We start from the raw sequence: 18655 nt of genomic DNA, 5'->3' as shown, positions 1-18655 counted from the left end.
TGGCCAAGCCTTAGCTGTACTTAGCAGTACAGTATTTATCTGTGCTCTGTACTCTTAACAATTTAACACAATTATCAACTAATGCCTGTCTAACGCAAACAGTGCACAGAAAGCTTCCTCTGAGAGCGGGCACAAGCGACATCAAGGGAATAAACGCAAGCTCACGACAATTAGTCACATTGATATGAAAACATTCAATGCGTTCCTTGCTGCTGGCATTTATGAAAGATAAATGCCGACCATGGCGCACCAAAAGCTGGGGAAAAAAAAAATCAACATCACAAAGCACAAAGGGCCTGTAAGGAGAAAACAGAAGATAAATGTTTAAAGAGAGAAAGTGAAAGAGACACCAAGGGTAGAAAAAAACTGAAAAATAAGTGTGAGGGGTTTGATTTCATGCCCTTAGATATGGGAGAGAAGTGGATTCTTCTGAGACCAAACATCAATAGTCACCAGGGTATTTGTTGTTAAATATACATTAAAAAACATTTTACACTTTCATTCTGTGTGCGAGCTGGAGTTTTTGCCTGGAGGTATGACTTTAAATTCTAGCCCAAGCCACTATTATTTCAAACTGCATGGCCATCTGGGCATAAGGGGCTTCTATTGGATTTAATTGAAACGAAATAAAAAGGCAGCAAATCTCTTCAGTCACTTTTTTTTTTTTTTTTTTTATCATTGAGTGGTTATTTTTTTAGTATAGACAAAAGGAGTTGAGTGTTAATATTATATATAAAATGCATACAATGTGACAATAATCATGAATATAAGCATGAATAGAAAGGTGAATCAAGAAATAGCACTAACCTGTGCGTGCTTAAAATGATAAGCAATAAACATTTATCTACAAGTAACAACCAAAAAGTATTTTTGTGAAATTTGTTTTTTTTTTGTAGTCGCTTTTTTTTTGCTATATGTTATTTTTATTTCTTTATGGATTAAAAACAACAACAAAAAACTCACTTTTGGGATACATGCTTTTCATTTGGCTTTTCTACACATGAAAAAAAAAAATACTCAACTATTTTACCTCCAAAACTCAAAATAATCCTACTTCCTGTTCATGGTGAAGTTACTAAACAAAACAAGATATCTACTTACTAACCCACTATGAAAAATCCAGGCTTGAGTCCACTCAGTTAAGTCCACTTCCCCGCTTTAGCTCTGTAGCAAAACTGCCATTAGAAGCACTTTTTTACAAGCAGGCACTCATCTCCCAATTAGCTTAATGTGGCCCTCTTCCTTTCCTTCTCCTTTCCAGGCATGCCGCACCTCTCTACCAGTAAAATCTCATCAATCCTCCAACCCTCCCCCATGTCCCCCAGCGCTATGACATATTAGTCTGTCATTATGCGTCCCAGAGTCCTATTGAACAATGCGGCTAAACCGCTGTTTGCCAGGTTAATGACTATTAGCAAATAATTACGACGGCCGAGACGATGGGGGGTACCCCGCTTTATCTGCTAGACAGCCCGCTGCTGTTAGTTTATTTTATCTGCCAGCCTCCGTGTCGCTTAGAATTAATCTAGCGACGGCTGTATTTATTAATCTCTCTCGGCGGCTGCAGCGCATTCTTAATTCATGGCTGTCTCCATTACGGGGTTGGGGCTGAATGGTGTTTAGTGGGTTTGTGGCAGGGGGGGGGGGAGGGGGGTGTTGGATGTGTTCACCTTGCAAATTGCTGACGACGACGATGAGCAAATGATGGCCTTGTCATGGGCCGGGGCACAACTGTCAGTTAAAACAAATCAGGCTACTCGCGCAATTAGCGGCGGCAGGCGTCGAGCTGTATTAGGATCCTCGGTGTGCGGCCATGTTAGGTTGCAAAGTGTGAAGGGATTAACAACATTACATGCATATGCCAGAAGTAATTACACATCGGACTCTGTGATTGGCTATTAGCTGCGGAAATGTTTGCCATTGCCCACAACGGAAGAAATGTTATCATTTTAATGTAGTCGATTATGGATTGGTTTGAGTTAAAAAAAAAATATTTTCACATTATTATATACAATTATTACAATATTTGTGATGTATTTTGGTAGGAATATTTGACGTCTAATTTATACTCAGGACACTGAATCAATCGCAACTGGACTGCTCTGTTCTGACCAACGGACCTGTTCAGTTGTGATCAATTCAATGCCCTAAGAATGAAATGACCTGGATGAAAGAATATCCACATGTAACGTAGTTCAATGGCTGATTTAGCTCCGTTTTTGCTGTCACTTCTTCTAAACAATACAATTACGGCTACTTAGCTTTAACCTCACAAGCCCGATTGATCATCTGTGATTTACTCAAGGGAGTTCTTCACATTATCAATCTGTAGCTTCACTCGGCAGACCCGTTAGGGAAAGGAGGGACTGTACAATACTTTAAGCTGATTGGACGATGCAGCATCTTTGCACAATTATTTTGACCAATCAAGGCAACGGAATAAAATGTCGTCTTGGGTCTCGTTTTAGGCGGAGAAAAAAAAGCATGAAGAAATTTACCAGATAAAAATGCACGAAGCGCCTCTCGCTGTTCAACAAGAAAATGGCGTTTCTTGGTTTTATCCCGCCCTAAACAACGCTTGATGGGTCCGACCTAAGAAAGGTCGGTTGCAAACGTATCAGCGGGAGCGGCAGAAGATGTATTCTCCGGAGTTTGTCGACTCACAAATACTGCAAGAATTCAGCTTGCTGGCAAGGTTGATTTAGTTTATAAAAAGCAAAATAAGTGTGATCAAGGGTGATGAACTCTTTGTCTTAGCTCATCTTCAAAACAACTTGAATAGGGGACTCGTGATACGCGGCGTTTTGTACTAAAACCAATAGAGATATTTGGAATTCGAAACACGTTTCCATCGGTTGTCTACGTTGGATGTCTATGTAGTTTTAACAGAACCTGCAGGAATACAGAGAATCTCATTATGTTAAAAAGTCAGTGGACTTGAGATGACACCGAGTACAGTTCCACAACAACAAGGGCGGTTGGACTGATTACGTTAGGGACGCGGGGTTTCTCACAATGGCAAAGTGAAGCATGGGAACCGCATTGATTCACCAATCACCTTGCAGTGGATGCGATCTCCATCCAGCCCCGAGGGAAGCCACATTGATTTCCAGCCCTGCTCTAAGATCCAGTTTCTTAAAAAAAAAAAAAAAAAACCATTGCTGTATCCCTGTGTTCGTCACTTCAAGGAAGGTTAAGCAGAAGTTCCTTGTGATCTGAGAAGGTCTTGAACCTTGCCTCTTCCCTTTTTCCATATTCCCGTCTGTCTCCCCACCCCGTCTCGGGGCCGTATGAATAATGGAGAGGATCGAGTGGCGAGCGAGGTGCCACGGGGGATGGTTTCACACAAAGCTCACTGCCTGCAGCCATCACATCAGAGGCCAAGAGCTCCCAAGACGCGTACCGTTCCCCCATTGGCTCCCTCGTCGCGGGTCAGAGGTGAGCAGTGAGCAAGTAGCTTCTGCTTCTTCCTCTGTGATGGACCGCTGGGAAATCAGTAGCTGTGTCCAGACGTGGGTGGAGGACATTTGTAAGAATCAGAGAGGTTAAAATTTGCACTGTGTGATCATGCTAAATAGCTCGTTCAAGAGATGCACATCAGAGGCTTTTGACCTCACGTCTACCTTGCATGGATGCTGCTCTGCAACTGCACCGTGGACTTTGTCCTTTTGTTTTACTGCTGCCAAAAAAAAATGGTTTACACCAACAGGAAAAAACATAGCAAGGCGCACAAAAGTCTGCATTAGATTACAGTCATGTATGATTCCCAGCTGTCTTCTATTACTCAAACACAAAAATACAAATAGAAAACTCTTGTCGCCTATCTCTGACCCTTTTCGCAAGTTTTGTGCAAGGTTCAATAACCATGCCAAATACTTTCTGTGCAAGACATTGTACCGTGGTGAACTGTTCCGCTTGATGGAAAAAAAAATGATGAAATTGTCAACAACAACAAAAAAGACCTTGGTTTTCATTGTGCTGAGGCTGAGCCTACTCGACTGGATGAGAAGAAGCCGTGGGGCGATTTTACTCCTCACTGACACCAACCAGCAGGCCTCGCCGTTCAACCTGATTTAACTCATGGCTGTGGTTAAAAATTCATGGCTGTGTGTTAGTTGTTAACGTGCTAAAGGCACACCAATCGACTAGAGGAAGATTTATTGTCCAGTTGCAGACTGTGAAGGGGGGGGGTTCACCACTGAAGGATAAGTCACGCTCGATCCTTTCCCATTATCCAGGTGGCCTCAGGTAAACTTTTTTTTTTCCCTGTGTATGCTCCCACTGAGTTGTCTTTTTTCATTATCTGTAACAGAAAGTAAATCTGTCATTTGGGGGAAAAAATACAAAGATTTCCTAACCCCTGATTCATCTAACCCCTCTGACCTCAGCCTCGCTTTTTTTTTTGTTCTTGAGCCATCTTTAAAAAGTGGAAAGGACAGTCGTTTGGACACAGCCCAGCATGGATGCAGATGGACAGCACATGGAAGCCATTTAAGGCTCCGGTGTGCAACAAGAACAGAGCAATCCCTCAGAGTTCAGAACCTCTGCCGAACCCGCCAGCGACTTCCAATGGGAGTGGTGTCTGCTCTGAACTATTGATTGGCTCTTTTTACAAAGCCAGGTTAGCTCGACTAGCCCAGCTGCTCACCCTACACAAAACTCAGTGGACCTCACGCTGAGCCAGAGGGAACGCCTCAGAGAATAAGAAGAGAGGTGGAATGATAGGAGCAGTCATTTAATTGAGGATGATTCGTGTGATGTGCCGAGTTCTGGCTAGGTCTGTCGCGGGGGTCTGCGAGACAGATGTGGGGGCCGCCGCTGCCGAGCCTTGGGGGGGGAGCAACGAGGCGGCTAAGGAATGGTGGCTGACAACCTGCTTTTCTCCCCCACTGTTCTGGGATCACATTTCCTTTGTTCTGATTACTACTTTGGCAAAATTTCAGTTTTTCAACCTGATTATCACATTATTGGATGTTTTATGCGACACGGTTACATGTACAAGTACTACTTATTTACATATATTTATCCAACGGTATTTGGTGACTTGCAGTGCCATTGCTTCTTTATATTTGTACCAACTTCCCCAAAAAGCCACTTCTGTCCAAAGGAAATAGAATTGAGCCCTCCGAAGTAAAACCCTTACACATTTAGAGTTCTTGGCATTCCTTCTGTGGAGAGCGTACGAGAGGCAAAGAGAATAAGCTAATGGACTCTTTACTTAATGTGATCAGAGCCGTTATTGACATGCTGCCAGGAAGATGCAAGACCATTAACTGGAGCCTCTCTCTCTCTTTCTTTGTGGTAGCCAACCCCGCAGTCTACCGCCCCCTTTCCACTTTCACTCCCACCCAGTATTTCACACCCTCAGCCGGCTCACATGCAAAAGGGCCACAAGGGGTCGGGGTGCCCCAAAGGAGCACGTGTCTGTCACATTAACTAGCAGTCGGCCTTATAGAATGCTGGTGTAAATTAGATATGTGTTAAAGGGATTCCTGATGTAACAACAATGGTATTGATAAAATGCTGCTGCAAAGCTTCAGCTTCACTAGGTAGCTTCATGACAGTGCTGGGAAACATATTTGGACATTCTATCATGAGTGTAAGAGTGATTAACATATTTACACAGATTGGGCCTTGTTTGTTTTCCCTCCCTCGTTTCCTCATGTTTTTGTTTTTTCCATTGAAGAAATTTCGCTAATTAGCGAACCGCCAGGCTTCCCCTTTTGTCTCCCTCTGTTGGCCACCGTTGTTATTTTTCGTGGTTCTCGGACGGGTTGTGACTGTGAAGACAAATTCCTTGCGTGATTTTACATACTTGGCCAATAAATCTGATTCTTATTAATAAGTTAAGAAATTACTAATTGACTGCTTAAAATTTTGGGGGTAAAAATTCAACATACAGACTTATTTTTCCACTTATTGATAACATTAGGCTTATTTATAATATATTTATGTTTTTTAAAATATAGGTGACATTGCCAGTAAAATGCATGCTATTTGTATGCACAGCTTGTATATGCACACATCTCAAGTGAAAAAAACCTTATTATAAAATTTTTTTGGGGTATGTTTATACTCTTCAATAGACAATAGACGTACTGAAATGACTCAAAGATATAATCACAGCTGAATTTAGAGCAGGAAAAACAAAAATAAAGATTTTAATTCATTTTAGAGAATATCACTGATATCATTAGAAAATATTCATATTTTATATGTATCATGTCTTACTTACAATTACTTAACTTATTCAAATCCAAAAATGGGTAAACATGTTTTTTAATACTTTGTCCTTCACTACCAAAAACATATTTACATATTTTTTTCCGTGTTTTTTTTTTTTACGTTTGTTTTATGCAAGAGCATACAGAAGGCTTTGACGCAGCTTCTGACATGAAGGAGGTGGCTTTAAGCAATGGTAGTTATTGCAACAAAAAAACGGCAAGCAGGTGGCAGCAGAGTATAAGAGATCAGCCAGGGCCATGCTCATACGTTTTTTTTTTTTCCTGATGAATGAAGATGTGGGCATTGCAAAATCAGTCAAAATCCAGTAAAATAGCCGGGAGCGAAGGGGGTTGCTTTTGTTGAGAGTAGCAAAATAGTAGGACACTATAATGGTAATTGTAATAGTACAAATGCATGAGTCCATTTTTTAAATATTTTCTGTTAGTACTGTGCAGGCTTACAACAGTGATATTCACCCCACCCCCCACCCCCCACCCAACAAATCCCAAATTATTGTAACATTATTCTTATCAGATGGATGTTTTAGCTCAAGTATTACTTGCGTCTCTAATGACCAAATGTTGGCTGTATTTTTAAACCTCTTCCCTCGAATGTGTGCCTGGCACGCAGCTTGGCTCATCCATCTTGGGAGGGCGGAGGCGGCGTAACGTACACGGCGTGCTGGAACACATCAACCCCTGTGGCCGGCCGGCTCGGAGGTTACTGTCGGCGCGTTTAATGCGATCATGCGGCCACGGCAGGAAGTGGCGCTGGGGTCTCTCTCGTCCGCCGTCGCGTGTTCCGAATACGGTGATTACGAGCTGCAAAAATAAACAGCCGTACCATCTGGTGCTACGTCCTGTACGGTAACTTACACGGCGAGAAAGGCTGTGGACCATCAAAAATGTACAGAATGGAGACGCGTCACGGGAAAGACACGCTGCTTTGACTCACGTGTGTAAAGTTATCCCGGAGAGGAATTTATTCTGTAATTCTGATTTTAAAAAATGATCAAGGCGAAGGAAAGCATACAGTATAAGCTTCTCAAACTGGGGTCAGCAACCCAAAAAGTTTGAGAACCCCTGGTATAAGCTCCTCCCCTATAACACAGGTTGAACGGCGGGGGTCAATCGAGACCGCCGAGCCGGCAGATGTTTGATCCATCCGCCGCACATCTGGCCTTCAGCACACTCAATCTATTTCACTCCACTTCTCCTTTTGAGATGTTCATTGTTCCTCACGGTCCACTAAACTCAGCATCCCCCCCCTCCCGCCGGCCCCCCCTTCTTTTGCTCTCCCTTCGCGGCCCACAAATATTCATCCATCATCATTCATTTGAAGAGGGATTTGGACTTATATGCTTTTGAAACGGTCTGCTGTGTTTTTAAGCAAGCCGGCTCCGACAACTCACGCGGTGGCACTAAGTGGCAGGCCAGTTCATGCAATCACTCGTGTTCTCGTCATCCCGGAGAGGATCTTTGGGCGGTTAACAGCTTCATTGTTTTCTTTTATTGTTGGAAACGTATGAGAGTGAGGGACGCCCATGTGGACCGTCAACTCTCACCGACTCGGCCGTGTTGTTTCAGAATCCGAATCTGAATCATCTTTATTGGCCAAGTATGTAAAACACACACAAAGAATTTGTCTCCGGTGGTACGAACTACACTAGGATTGCAGTGACAAGTGCGCTAACTGTGATAAAACTTTGAATGTCTTTGGTAAACGTCAACTTCCTGTCCTGTTCCAGAGCCACCAGCACACGGAGGCTCGGATCCAACATCAGCACACACAAATATGACCGAGTGCGCGCGTTTGACGTGTTCCGACAATGGAGCCTGTGTGAAGTTTATCTCAAAAGGCTCGTAATCCCTTCAAAATGAAATTTAAGCACTTTGCTACCTCAGTCGGCATGCATTGGTCCACTGTTCTATGGCTTAGGTTTCTGCTGTTTCTATTCAGAGAGTCGTTTTCTCAGCCACAGTTTGTGCAGTCATACTGTTTGGGTAGTGGACCTGTCTGTTAGTATTGGCAGCACTTTGATTAGCCATGTTGGCACCGGAGTTATAAGAATAGTTTTGGATTTTTTTTTTCATAATAGTTAGTTTTTATATTTCGTTTTGACTTTTTTTTTTCATATATATTAAGCGAGTTTTAATTAGGTTTTTAGAGAGGCTTTGTTAGTTCTAGTACTTTATATTAGTTTAGGTTGTATTCATTTTAGTATTAGTTTTAGTTTTTTTTTTTTTTTTTAGTGTTTGGGTAGTGGACCTGTCTGTTAGTATTGGCAGAACTTTGATTAGCCATGTTGGCACCAGAGTTATAAGAATAGTTTTGGATTTTTTTATATATATATTAAGCGAGTTTTAATTAGGTTTTTAGAGAGGCTTTGTTAGTTCTAGTACTTAATATTAGTTTAGGTTGTATTAATTTTAGTGTTAGTTTTAGTTTTTTTTTTTTTTAGTGTTTGGGTAGTGGACCTGTCTGTTAGTATTGGCAGCACTTTGATTAGCCATGTTGGCACCAGAGTTATAAGAATAGTTTTGGATTTTTTTATATATATATTAAGCGAGTTTTAATTAGGTTTTTAGAGAGGCTTTGTTAGTTCTAGTACTTAATATTAGTTTAGGTTGTATTAATTTTAGTATTAGTTTTAGTTTTTTTTAAAAGTATGGAATATTTGTTCAGTTCAAGCTAAAAAATATATATTGCGTAACAAAGTAAAGTAAATTACAATTCCCCAACAACTGTTTGACTTTCTCTATTCTGTACTGCTGAACAGTAAAATTAAACTCAATATATGACATTAAATGACAAAGATGATAAAAAAAAGGAAATTTTTAGTTTTAGGGAGTTTTATAAATGTAAAATGTCGTTTCAGTTAATAATAATGCAAAAAAAAAGCACTCTTGTTTTTATTTTATTTTGTTGACGATTTTGTATTATTTTTTTTTAATTATTATTATTTCGTTAACTATAATGATCTGGGTTGGCAATCAACGGAAAACCTTCTGTGGACGGTCTACTAAACACGCGTTGTTAATCCTACCATCCTGTAAGGTATCATTTTACTGTCAGTGATCTTGCTGTCATTGAAGGATATACCAGTCAGACAACCATGTTCAGTCAACCCAACTTTAGCTTTCAAAATTTGATTTCATGAGAAAAAAGTTCAAAGGCAAATAGGCATGACTTGTTAAGCTAGTAACGTAAACCAATTATCCTACTGAGTAATATTTGGTGCATTTGCACCTGATGATGGCTCTCCAGACATCTTTAGATTTCCGCCTCTGTGTGTGTGTGTGTGTAACGTTATCTTCCTGTGTTTGCGTCTGGCCCGGGCCGGCAGTGCTGTGCAGTGTATTGCTATCGATCCTCGGTAGCCTTGCGGTCTTCAGGGTTCCTGTCAGCCGCCAAAGTAGCCCTGTATGCCCTTTTGTAGCGCTACAAGCTAAACAGCCATCACAGGAATCCAATACGGGCGGATTCCGCCGCGGCTAGCACCACTAGCCTAGCGCCACGTCCCGCGGGGCCCGGCCGGTCAATGCGATGTCAGTGTAGCGTCTCACCTTGTGAACTTGTTGCCGGCCTAATATGTCACACTAATACGTCTACCTATATCATCCCAAACACAATAAGTATGGATTTGCTAATGTCTGCATCTTGTTAGAATGGAAAGGCGGGGCTGGATTGGACGGACCGTGTGATAGTAATCGCCTCTAACAGGGTGTCTGCCTGTGGCTTAGAGGTACGACGGAGAAGGGGGGGGGCTTCTGGGAATTCTAAGCAGCTCTGGGAAATTTTGCCGAGGAAAAGGAGAAGCGACTGGGAGAGATAACATTGAGAGAACGATTAGGGGGGAATAAAATGAGGTGTTAGCGCTGCCTTTTGTCTATCGATCAGGAGGCAGGTTAGAGGTCTTAAAGGGCTCATACCTGGTTTGTTGTTGACGCTATGCGTTTACCGCGCCTTGCTAATTGATTTTTGTTGTTTCTACAATAGGAACGGGAAGGCGAAGGTACTCAGGGGAGAAAGTGACCAATAAAAGGTGAGTAAGTCCTCAAATTAGCGGCGTATTAAAGTAGTAGACATACGCATTGCCAATTGTAATCGAAATTTGAAGTGGAGGAGCCATTGGCTAACATTTACTTGCTCAGAATGCTAGCAAAACAAATGACCTCAACGTTATGTTTGTTAGTTTTCATATTTACAGTGTAAATGTTAAAATGTTACTTAAAACATTGTACAGTCTTTAGGTGTTTATTGCCGATATTTCCTATGAGAAATTGTTTTCAATTCCAAACAATGTCAGTCAGTCACACGCACACATACACACTCACCCCAGCTCACTCACTAGCTGCGTCCATAATAAAAGTCGTAATGATACAAATATGCCTTCCATTACTACACCTGCTTTTTAGTAGCACGAGCTTGTACCGCGGTGCAAGTAGCCAACAAAGAACACGCGGCCAGCGTCTTATGAACATGCAAAGGCCATGCTTGCCACCGGCCATCCCCGCAGGCACGTGTGTGTGTGTGTGTGTGAGTGTGTGTTGCCAAAGAGTGCGAGAAGACCGGTGCACACCTCTTTGATGGTTGTGTGTGTGTGTGTATGAGAGGTGAGTGAAACAGCAGAGGGACTGTGTAATCCTCTGACATGCCTGTGGAAAAATACAAGGATCCCTCTGACAGTGGCTCAACTACAGGCCCCAGCGGCCAGTTAGTGTGTCCACATGTCCGCACGGCACGCACACACGCACACATGCGCACACGCACGATGTACAGTTGCCTCATTGCTAAAATATATACCGACATTCTCATGCGCAGACACGATTCGAGCCAAGCTGGGATGTGAGGCCTGTTTTGACACACCTTCACGCACGCACGCACACACTCACAGTGAAACTTCTAACATGGAATATAATCCGTTCAGTGATGCTATTTGTTCGGATTATGGAATTTTTTCCATGGTAAATTATCCCTTTCCTGGGTCAAACTATTACCATCACAAAACCTACTACTAAGTGTACATCAATGATTTAAATTACATTTTAAGTGTCACACAAATGTAAAAGCATTTATTTATTTATTCATAAAAAATATATCAATTTATTTTTATCTGAAATAGTCAGTTCCAATTCCATTTAAATCACATTTTATGTGTCACGCAAATGTAAAATTGAAAATTTTAATTGTATTTTTTTTATTTATTAATAAAAAAAAAATAGTCAGTTCCAGTTCCATTTAAATCACATTTTAAGTGTCATACAAATATAACATTATTTATTTATTATTTTATCAACAAAAGCCATTCATGTTGAATTTATTAATCCATTTTATGCTCATTTTATAGAATAATTAGTGATGACACACAGCAAAATATATTAGCATCAAAGTCATGTTTTTTGCTTGATATGTTTGTTTACACAAAAAGCTATTTTTGGGCAAAGCGGCTGAATTTCTTAGTTGTTCTACTGCTGGTTTATAGAGAATAGAAAAAGGTGAAATCAAACTTTTTTTTCGTGGTAAAAGCACAACAATTATGTGTCATTCAGGTCTACAAACAAGTTAACCACTGTTCATATTATAGCTTTATACTCAGTCGAGAAAAAAAAGCAAACATCCGAATTATCCACACAGGATAATGTTGACTCTAAGCAAACAATAGTAGACATTTCACCTCCTTATTGTCTAATCGCCCATCTGACTGCCTCTATGGCCGCCCCTCTTAACCCAGAGCTACTCGCTAATGGCCCTCACATTGGAATTATTTACTAGCCGTAGCAGGGGGGCAAATGGGTCAAATTGTGTGTTGTGTGTGTGTGTGTCAGTGGTGCCCCCCACACACTCTCACACTGAATAAAAAAGGGGGAGTAGTGGAATCGTTGAAGCATGCATAGAGCGGACGTGGAGAGGAGCGAGTGGCGTTGGCTAAAGTGAAAAATCATGCCACGGTGCGGAGGGGCCCGCCGACATCCGCGGGGACGAGGGACTACATCCACGCTGGCACTCAAGTGCTCTTAAATACTCCCTCTTATGCTCAACCACAGCCCCCCCCCCCCCCGCCTGCACCTATCTCCCCCCACCCCCGTTCCGTGTCCCTCATCATGCCCAGGCTCTCCCGCCTCACTCCGGTCCAGGTACAAATGGCAATTTGCTGTACAAGTCGCTCGACATGCCGGGGGCTGTAAGGCCTTGTTGTTGACAACGCGGAAAACAGATCAAGAAAAAAATGGTGTTTGTTTGTTTAGAAGTAACTCTCAGTTGGTAGGCGAGGTGTTCTTTGAGGAGAAATTAATTCACTGCTAGGCTGCATGCCTTACAGTGGAGAGGTTCAGGGTTCTAATCACGACTTTGTCCCTGCTGTGTGGTTTCCTCCTACATTGTAAAAACATGTCAGTTTAATTGAAGACTCTAAAATGTCCATACGTTTGAGTGTGAATGGTAAAAAAAAGAAAAGAATGGATGACAGTTTTCGAGACAGTTAATGTAAAAAAGCTGAATGTGACTTAATTTCCAGAAACTGATCAATCATTACCAAAATTCATGTGCACATCTATACACAAATTTCAGAACTATCGCCCCTATATTTTGGATTTTATGGACATGAAGCCATTTCCTCTCCATTGGCGCTACTTCAGAGAAAAAAGCTTAAAACGTCCCTTCATGTCTGAATATTACGGCCAGGCAAACGATCGCTCCAATATTTTGGATTTTATGGGCATTAAAGCAACACTAAAGAATTTTCAGCTTACGTTGATTGTGGTGACGCCACATGAACAAAAGCGGTAATGTTATGCCTGAAGGAAGACCACATTTCCCATGAGGACAAGCGTAATGCATCGTTTTTTAAGCTTTACGCCAGCGAGTGAAAGCCGGGCCAATGTTGATCCTTGACTCTCCTTTTATCCAGGTAGCTTCCTTTTTTTTTTTCACGGAAAGGGGAAGTGACGTATGCCATAAAGCAGTCAGCACATTTGTAGTTTTTTTTTTGTGGCACTGTTCCTACCATCTTCCTCAAAGTTTCTTAATGCATGTAAAAATTATACAGACCCCCTCAGGCCATGGGAAAGGTACCATTCAACTACTAGTATTAGTTTCAAGTCGATGTTTCATCAGAAAAGTTATGAAAATATTTTATTAAGGTTGAAAAGTTCCTTAGTGCTACTTTAAGCATTTTTCTCTGCATAGAAAAAGCTCAACGTCACTTATGTCAGAAAACTGCAATCAAACTTGACCAAAATATATCTACTTATTGTTTACTTCAACTGCTGTAAATATTCAAACGATCGCCCCGATGTTTTGGATTTAATGGACATTGATCCTAGTATCTTGGTCTCATCAGACCACAGGACATGGTTCCAGCATACCATACCACACAGCGACCCATAGTGGTGTTCTTATAAAAAAAAAAATTCTCTTGAGTTGTCCACGTTATAGGTTAAGTAATAGTGAGGAAAAAGTTCTTAAATTATATCTTGGTCTCTTTTTTTTGTATATCACAAAACCGCCCTGCCATTTCAACAGGGACTGGCTTAAGCACCTGCTCCCCAAAATTTCTCTGCATGTCTTTTTTTGGGTGGGTAAGAAAAAAAAAGCGTGTTATATTTTGGCAATTCCAAGCAGACTTAATTGCAAAAAAAAGATCACAAGTTTATAGTGCTAAGGTGGCGAGTAGATGACATCTGACAAAGGAATCAACAGCGCTTTAACGCGTCACATGCTGGGCTTTAACCAATCCGGATGAAACTAAATAGCAGACGGCCCTTTTCATTCTCTCGCCTCGGGGCTGCATGGCAGACTTTCTGTCAAGCAAGCCAAATGTGTGTGTGTGTGTGTGTGTGTGTGTGTGTGTGCGTTTGCACAGAGGTGCTTGCATTGTAGACATATTTCCCCCTACCTCTAATTAGCACGAGGGAGTCCTGAGGGCAATCAGAGGTGAGGTTAATGAGAGGGGGGAGCACGCGGGAGAAAGGACTGGTGGGTTGGGGGTGCTAAAGAAGAGTGTGTCCTTCTATTATCACACTCTTGTACCTGATGTGACACATCACACACATCATATCATCTCCCATATGTGCGCCATGTTACTTGTTTCGCTGCTCTAATGTGAGTGGTTCAAGCCCAAAACTCAGACATATATTCTTTATCCTCTGTATATGAGTGTATCCGTCTGCCACTTAGTCTACTACCAGTTGGCACACAAGCACAATTGCAATTCAGTTGTTATTTTTAATTCTGTTTAATTATCATTTACTGTATGTTTATATAAAGAACATTATGTTATATATTTTGTTAGATTAAGTAGTGCTATTTTTTCCTTATCAAAATACGTTAGAATTCTTTTGTGTGAAAGACTGCAACGGATTAGCTGTATTTCCATGCATTTCAATGGGAAAAGATGATTTGAGATATTAAGATTAAATACTTGCATTATTTCAAATAGATTTTTTTTACTGTCAATATTCTCGAGTATGTACAGTTTACTAAAAAAATATATTTTAAATGTTTGTTTTCAATTTTCTTTTTTATTTACATTTACATTTTGTTATTGTTGTATTTAATTTTATTTTTTTCTTCACTAACTAGCTGATTTTTTTTTTTTACTTATTTACAAACAGTACTTTTTAAATATAACATCTTTAACATATAGATTTCTAGAAAATTTTCGGTGGACTTTTTTCAAATGTTTTTGCTATTAGCTTTGACATGTAATTGTATTTTTAAAACGTGAAGTGAATAAAATAAAAAACAAAAACAAAATGGTATACATCAAAATTCAATAACATTGAACATATTTTGAATATCCAACAATTTTGTATCCAATATTTTGATAATAGGTATTTATTATGGTGTACATAACATTCTTACAGTTTAAATTTATTTTTATTTTTATTATTCTTCAATAGTTGACTAGTTGCCGCTATTCTTAAGTCAACATTTTGACTTTACCTTGAAGGGTGCATGTTTTCTTATCATACTGTACTCTTGTCACTGACGGGCCACATCACACATATCATATCATCTACCACAACTCTTCCCCTATGAAAGTTTCACTGGCCTAGCTTTTTGAGTGATGATTAGAATAATGTGTGCGCTCAAACGGCAACACATGCGGCACACGTGGCCGCAAAGACGCCAGACGATTGTGACTACGAGATGATGCCGACAGCTCTGTTTATGCCATATTTCTTGCATGTTGTGTCTTCATTCGCTGCTATTTGCATCTGTGCGCGCTCTGCTTTGTGTTAGAGTTGTGTGCAGGCACAGGAAGTCATTTTTCTTAAATATTACTGGAACAACTGTTCATACTGTAGTATTTTAAAAAAAAAACTGGAGAAGGCCCAGCAGGATTCATTGTTGTCGATGATAGTCACATGTTTGGATGGCTTTTGGCTATGCTTTGATATGTATCTTGATACTTGATATTTTGATGCTCGCTCAGGACAAGTCATGAATTATTGTAAGTGTCCGTTTGCGACGCTCCCTTTTCCCCACTTTCAGCATCACGTCACGCTCCCGTAGGGACAGCAGCCACATTTGCCCCCCCCCCCCCACTTGTCTTGTCCTGACCGTATAATGGACACAAGTGGCTCTTGCGGCTTGTCGCTGCAAAAGCCATGTGACGCTCGTGCATTATTGAGAGGCACATCGCCATTAGAGACATTTATACAGTAGAATGATTCGATCAGAGACCAGCACCGATTCTCCATGTTGACATGTTGTTTTCCTGCCTTACTTTATCATCCATATATGGCTTTCATCATTATAGTATTAGATATTTATCGATGTGGTATATACGATTTTGTGTGCTTTTTTATTTATTTACACTTTTTCCTTACTTTTAGATAATTTATTGTATTGAAAAAGAAATAAAAAATATATAAATTCCACATTTTGACCATCAACATTTATAGCACACATAGCTCACAAACATAACATTTTTGTTTAAATTTTAAATTTTGAAAAAAAAATTAAGGACAGTGTTTGCTTTTTCATATTTTTGTTTTATTTATTTTAACAATTAGAAGGTAAATTGACTGATTAAATAAAAATATTTTTTGCATTATTTTGTGTAATGTGCAATTTTTATTGTATTTTTTTCTTTCAATTATAACCTAAATAATTTAAATAATTTCAAATTGTTTTACTTTTTTCACCATAATTTTTTGTAATTACATTTTGGTTTTTTTCTTCAACAATTGAAATTAAAATTAATCATTGACTTTTAAAAGTTACTTTAAAGTCAACATTTTAAACAGATAAACATAAGTGCATAACTTTTTAGCTTTTTTTTGTTTTTAATTTGTAGTTACAATTCTAAAAATATATTTACTAATCTTTTTTTTCTGTTAGCAGGTAAGTTGACCCTTGACTTATTACATTTATTTTGAATTAATTTTTTCAATTCGCTAAAAAAACAATTCTTGTTAACTGGAAAAATAAACAAACTCTGAATATCGACCAATGGTCTAACCTCCTCATAAATCACATTTTAATGGAAAAAATATCTGCCTCAAATAAAAACCAAATATCAAAATTTATAGAAACATGGTCTATATAGAATTTTTTAACCTAATTCTGGTTACTTAATTCTGTCTGTTAGCGAGAGCCACTACATCGTGATAACTTACATTGATGTTTCTGCATTTGGCAATTTATTATTATATTATATTATTAGTATGGGATTTTTTTTAATGGGCTTTAGGTGAACTGATGAATACACACACGCTCGCACGCACACACACACACGCACATACACATACTCACCCACATACAAAAAAAAAAAAAATATATATATATATGTGTGTATATGTATATATATGTATATATATTTTAAAAAAAAAACATTTATTAAAATTTTTTAATTTATTTGTTTTTTTAAAAAAAGGAGAGCAATGATGATGTCAAATCGAATGAACAATACTGAGCTCTCCTGAGAAAAAAATAAAAAAAATAAAATAATTTTTCAATTCCATCCTTGATATATAAAGGCAAACTTAACTTTCTCAAAATGTGTCACTATTTTCATTGAGTCAACAACAATGCTTTCCTAGCATGCTTAATGCTGTTCGCCACAAATTCACGTCATGGACCCAAAAAAGGCAAATCATTTCCTCCCGTCGTTCCTGCGCCGAGCTGCCTGGTTCCCTCCTCCTCCTCCTCCTCCTCCTCCTCCTCCTCCTCCTCCTCCTTGTTTTTGTATCTCTCACCCGTTAACGAAAGCGCTGGGGGCGAGCACAGATGTAAGACATAACAACACTTGCGAGTCGAAGAAGAAGAAGAAGAGATGAGCGGGCGAAGATAGAAGATTAGACAAAAGGAAACAGACGGCTAATGCTGCTCACGAGCATGGCTTGTCAATTTACAGCTGCTGCTCCCTGAACCGCGCTGTATAAATTTCCAACGTGACGTCCGTTTCTACTGCTTCCAAGCCGACCAGATCTCCTCCCCAGACACGTACTTGGAAACCTGACGTGTGTGCATCAGGCCAGATGTATCTGCCTTTACTTGTATTTATTCATGCCTCGATTTTTTTCCCCCTCCTATTGGAACGGCTATAGGCGAAACGTTTGATGTGGCCGCCGTCATGCGCACACATGGATGCATACATGGAGCATGTGACAGTAAATCACGGATACGACAGGTGCTTGAGTGAGAGTGGACGGTGATATAGGCCAGAGAACATGGAGGCGACTCGGTCGGCAAAGGACAGACTGTTGGACATCTCAGAAATAAAAGATTTTAAAATCCGTACTAGCGGTGAGCAAATGCACATTTGGTTGTTTAACTTTAAAGTTCCGTACGGTTGCGTTTAAGCTTTAATAACTTCATTTTAAAACTTTTGTTTTGTGGGTTAATTCACTTTCACAGTTTGTGAGTTAAAATTTGCCATTTGCACCTCATTAAAACACATTCAATGGCCAATCTGAGAATCTCCAGATTTTCCAAGTTTTGCTGATAACTGAAACGCCGAGATGGCAGGCAAGCTCGGTGCTACTCAAGCCTCAACAGCTGCCTAGCAACAAGCTTTAGTCAGATAGCTAGTACGGCTAACCATGTCTGTGGAGTTTCAGTCAGGAATTATCGCCTGTGTGGAGGTGAATAAGCTAAACTTTTCTCAGAAAGGGACAATGAGGAAAGACAGAGAAGCCATGCTAATTGCTAAGCTAACAAGCATACATACAAGCCGTTATCCTCATAATTTGCAAGTCAAAATTAGCACTACATCAAAGTTGTTATTGAACCGCTGAGATGGCAGGCAAGCTCGGTGCTACTTACGCAGCATCGCGCTAGCTAGCAACAAGCTCTGGCCAGCTAGCTAACGTACCGAACCACGTTTACGGATTTTCTCCTTAATCAGTTATCTTCAACTCCGTGGCCACTTCTGAAAGATATTATTCTCACAAAAGGATGATGAGAAAAGACAAAGACG

At 40.1% G+C, this 18655-nt stretch overlaps 1 protein-coding gene across 2 annotated transcripts in view; it reads right to left on the bottom strand.

Moving 5' to 3' along the window:
* Positions 1–18655, bottom strand: part of bnc2 (basonuclin zinc finger protein 2) — a 208742-nt gene that overhangs the window by 16015 nt on the left and 174072 nt on the right. The window lies entirely within an intron of this gene.

Source organism: Vanacampus margaritifer, chromosome 7, assembly GCF_051991255.1.
Source record: "Vanacampus margaritifer isolate UIUO_Vmar chromosome 7, RoL_Vmar_1.0, whole genome shotgun sequence".
NCBI classification, from domain to species: Eukaryota; Metazoa; Chordata; class Actinopteri; order Syngnathiformes; family Syngnathidae; genus Vanacampus; species Vanacampus margaritifer.
This window is presented reverse-complemented; position numbering and strand designations above follow the sequence as displayed.